The sequence below is a fragment of the Mustela erminea genome, chromosome Y (assembly GCF_009829155.1).
Source record: "Mustela erminea isolate mMusErm1 chromosome Y, mMusErm1.Pri, whole genome shotgun sequence".
In the NCBI taxonomy this organism is placed as follows: domain Eukaryota; kingdom Metazoa; phylum Chordata; class Mammalia; order Carnivora; family Mustelidae; genus Mustela; species Mustela erminea.
In genome coordinates, this window is record NC_045636.1 from 4,492,098 (window position 1) to 4,497,619 (window position 5,522).

The following is a 5,522-nucleotide window of genomic DNA, read 5'->3' on the forward strand; positions in this document are numbered from 1 at the left end:
AGATATAGGCAATCTGGCACCAGGTCAAACTGTATGTCACCTGGCTCTGCACTTCTAAAATCCCTCCTTTGCCTTCTTCTTCACTTACAGTGCCACCAAGAGACTTGTATGTTGCATTACTAGAATTTGCTGGCCACTGTACAGAAATAATTGCCATACTAGTAGCCTTGGAATCTGGTTCAATTATTGCAACGAAAGTACATAAGAAATTTCAGGAACTTAAAACAAGAATAATAAATGCCAATGATAAATACTATTTTTTTGTTATCTAATCTAAACATGAGAGAGTATAGTAATTTGGCAGTTAAAAAATCTGTAACTAATGAAGTATGATGGAAACTCCTTTTGAATAGGAAAAACAGACTGGGAAGCACAATGGCTAGAGTTGAATGAAGATGCAAGTACTACTGAATATCATAAGTTTTTTTGAGGAAATTAATATATTAGTGAAAATTTTTAACATGATTAAGGGGGCTTGTACTTGATCAATAAGAGATAAACTTTGACTCATGTACTCTTAAATGTCACTATCAGCACAATTGCTTGCACATACTAGCCATCTAAAAATTGTTATTTAATAAATAATATGTTCTTACATATTTATTTTGGGACTTGACAATAAAAAAAACTATGAAAGGAAAAAAAATGACAGTAATTCTATAAAATTCATACTTAAAAGTAGCTAAATTAGTCTATTTGAATTATTCAAATATAACTTCAGAGAGGCAGTTTTATTTTTATTTTTATTTTCACTCCAGACAGTTAATATATAGTGTAATATGATGTTAAAGAGGTTACTGCCTGTGTTCTCCTCTACAATTTTTATGTATTCAAATCTCACATTGATGTCACATTTATTTTTGTGAATAGTGTAAGAAAGGCAACTTTGCATGTAGTTGTCCAGTTTCTCCAACACCATATGATGAAGAAACTGTCTTTTTCCCATTGGATATTCTTTCCTTTGTCAAACATTTAAAAAAAAATTATTTAAATTCTAACATACAATGTAATTAACATACAATGTAATATTGGTTTCAGGAATAGAATTTAGTGATTGTCACTTACATATAATGCCCAATGCTCATCACAAGTGCCCTCCTTAATATAACATCACCTATCTAGTCAATACTCGACCAACACCTCCCATCCAGCCACAACCAGTTTGTTCTCTACTATTAAGAGTCTCCCTCCCCTCTCTTTTTTCTTAAATTCCACATATGAGTGAAATCATATGGTACTTGGCTGACTGGTACCAGTGACTGATTGATTTCATTTAGCGTAATGCATTCTAGTTCAATCCATGTCGTTATAAATGACAAGATTTCATTCGTTTGGGAGAGGAGGAGGAAGAGGAGAAGGGGAACAGAGAGAGGGAGGGGAAAGGAGAGGGGGAGAAGGAGGAAGAGTAATATATATATCCCACTTGTTCTTTATCCATTTATTAGACAAGAATATTTGGGCTCTTATCATAATTTGGCTATTGTTGCTAATGCTGTCATAAACTTTAAGGGGCATGTACCTCTTGGAATCTGTATTTTTGTATCTTCTGGGCAATTACTTAGTGGTGCAATTGCTGTGTAATAAGGTATTTCTACATTTTACTTTTTTCTACTTTACTTTTTGAGGAACCTCCATACTGCTTTCCATAGCCGCTATACCAGTTTGCATTCCTAACAGTGTAAGAGGTTTCCCTTTTCTCTACATCCTCGCCAGCATCTGTTGCTTCCTAAGTTGTTAATTTTAGCTATTCTGACAGGTGTGAGGTGGTGTCTCACTATGGTTTTGATTTGTATTTCCCTGATGATGAGTAATGTTGAGTATCTCTTCAAGTGTCTGGTAGCTACCTAGATGTCTTCTTTGGAAAATTGTTCATGTTTTCTGCCTGTGTTGTGACTGGATTTTTTGGCTCTTGGGTGTAGAGTTTGGTAAGTTCTTTATAGATTTTTAAATACTAATCCTTTATAAAATATGTCATTTGCACATATCTTCTCCCCCGCATACTCCTAGGAAAAATAAAGAGATTAAAATCTCTAGCCAAAGCTTGCAATTAAAATATAAAGGTAAAAATTCAGAATTCCATGTTGTCACTGCTTCATTCTGTCAAATATTGAAGAAGTAACTCCAAAAGAGAAGTGTGTATGGGTGGTCATGGTGGGGAGGATGCAGAAAGTCTCTCCAATTCATTCTCTGAGATCTCCATTATTATGACACCAAAATAAAATAAAGACTAATTATAAGAAAAATGGACTATTGAAAAATGCTTATATGAACACAGACGGAAAACTTTAACAAAATATTAGCAAACCAAATCCATCAGCATACTGAAATAATTATACACCATGACCTAATGGGATTTATTCAAGGTATGCCAACATGGTTAAACAGACAAAAATTAATCAATGTAATACATCACATCAATAGAGTACAGTAACAGAAGTGCGCATGCGCGCGCGCACACACACACACAATCATTTTAATTGATAGAAAAGGCATTTGACAAAATCCAACAGTCTTTCATGTTGAAACACACATTAAAGCAGGAATAGATGGGAATTTCCTCAGTGTGTTAAAGGGAATTAAACAAACAAAAAACAGCTAACTGATAATAGCTAACAAACTTAATAGTGAAACAATGAAGTTTTCCTCCTCAGAGCAGGAACAAGACAAGAATACCATGTCCCCACTGCTACTTATCATTGTATTAGAAATTCTGGCCAAAGCAATTAGGCAAGAAAAGGAATTAAAATACATCAAAGTTGAAAGGAATAAGTAAAACTGTATTCACAGATGACATAATCTTATATAATAAATTCAAAGAATTCACAGGAGATAGAGCCAATGATGAATTTGGGTATGTTACAGCGTATAAGAGCAACACACAAAAATCAGTTGTGTTTAATTATAAACAATGAATAATCTGAAGAGAATTTTTTTTTCCATTGGAAAAGACAGGAATTTTTGAACCCACAGTTAACATAACGTGGAAAGCTCCACTCCTGAAAGTTTTTCTGGCTAATTCTCACTCCTCCTTACATATTTGATAAAATATCATATTCTCAGTAAATACTACCATGACAACCTATTTAAAGTAAGTTTATGTAAATAAATAAATAACCTAGAAGAAATGAACATATTCCTAAGAGCTACCAAAATATAAAATATAAAACCTGAAAAGACCTATAACAAGTATAACAAGAGATTTACTCAGTGATTAAAACAAGAACAAAGTGTTCTTCAATATCAGATGAATTTTTCTGTTAACAGTTAATAGCAATCTTTCTTAAACTGCATGCGGCCTGCTTTCTGTTGTTTCAAAATTAAAACAAAACAAGAAAAAAACTGAACCCTTATAAACAGGTGCCAAAATCTTCAACAAATCCCTCACAAACCAAATTCAACAACATATTAAAAGGATTATCATGATGAACAAGGAATTGGTACCTAAATTCAAGGATAATTCAACATACAAAAAACAGTCAATGTAACACACCACATTAATGGAGTGAAGGAAAAAAAAACTTCTTTATCTCAATTTGTGTACCAAAAAAATATCATTTGAAACTCTCCTAAGAAACTTTCAGGATAAAAATATTGAGAACAACAAATGGAAGGATATTCTTCAAGCTGGAATGGGGCATTATTTTTGAACCCACCAGTTAGCATAATAACTAGTGAAAGTCTAAATTCTATCTTCCTAAGCTCAAGAACAAGACAAGAATGCCTACCATCCCATTGCCATTCTTTTGGAGTAAGTGTTAGCTAAAGCAATTATTTAAGAAAAAGGAACACATAGATCGAGATTGCAAAGTAATAAAAACATCTGTGTTTGCAAATTTTGTCATCTTACATAGACGAAATCATAAAATATAAGAAAACTTAGAATAGCTAATAATGAATTCATCAAAGTTTCTGTTACATGATCAAAACAAAACAAAATCTCTGCAACAAATGGTACTAGATATTGGATGTCCACCACTAAAAAATGAAATTGTTCTCATAATTTACAGCATATACAAAAATTTATCCCAATATGTCAAAAAAATAAATGAAGACCTTAAACTATACAACTTCTAGAATAATCAGGTGTAAATCTTCATGACCTTGGATTGGAAAGTATTCTTAGATCCTATACCAAAGCACAAGTGGCAAAAGTACATACTGATAATTGAACCTCATCACAATTAAGATTTTTTTCACGGATTGCATGGATCACTGGGTGTGGTGCAAAAATAATGAAAACTGTTATGCTTAAAATAAATAAAAAATAAACTTAAACAAAAATTATTTCTCATCAAAGGATACTACCAAGAAAGTGAAAAAACAACCTACAGGGTGAGTAAAAACCATTTACAAATCATATAGCCCTCATACTCAGGTGTAGTATCCAGAACATAGAAGTAAGTCATTACAGCAATAAAAAGACAACCCAATTTTAAAATCAATCATCCACACTAGATACACAAATGACCAATAACCACAAGAAAACATCTTAGTTACTAGGGAAAGGAAAATCAAACCCACAATGATATGCTACCTTACATCCCCTCAGATGGCTATAATCACAAAATAAAAACAAATCACGCACACAAGAAAGGTAAAACAAACTAGAAAAGAACTTTCATTATGGAGAATTTGAACACTTTCTACATTGCTAGTAAGAAAGAAAATATTGCAGCACCTGGAGAAAACAATGTTGACGCTTGCCCAAAATGAGATGTGTAAAATTTCCATATGACCCAGCAATTCCACATTTAACTATTTACCCAAAATACTTTAAAAACATGTATCTGAACATAAATTTGTGTCCATGTAAATCAGCAATACATAGCCTTTCTCCATTATTTCAGAAATTCAGGGTAGTACTTATAGGTTATAAAACAAATCAGTGGGTTGCTTATAGAGATTATTTTTTCTAACTAAACAACTATGAAAAAAAACAAGAAGTACCTCCTCAGCTTAATATATAATGTGTAGCGACTGTAACCATATTGTAACCATTCAAGCGAGGACTTGTCCTTTGTCTGTTACTGTCTTTGCTCTCAGATCAACTTTTCTCATGTGTGGCCAAGATGGATATTGGCACCACAAACTGGCAGCATCCTCTGAATTTATGTCAAATAAAGATAAAGGAGCCTCCGATAAAAAAAGAACGAATGTTGATGGTGGCCATCAGCTGTAATGATTAATGACTCGCATAGGAAAAAAGAAAAAAAGAAGAAGGCGTTCTAATCTTCTGCATGCTTTGAAGGAGATACATTACACCTCGATTCAAGTAAAAACATGCATTGAATAGAGTCTGAGTCTATCAGTTCATAGAAAATAAGAGAGAAGAACCTATAAGTGACACCAGGGAGTGTCCACAATCTACAGTGGAATATCAACCTCTTTTCCCTCTTACAGGTTGCCAGGGAAAAAATTGAGAGAGACGTGAATGCACAGATTTGAAGAATTAAGTTACGTTGACCTCCTACAGTTTGAAACCTTTCTGGATACTGACTGGGAATTTCTTTATATTAAGGAGC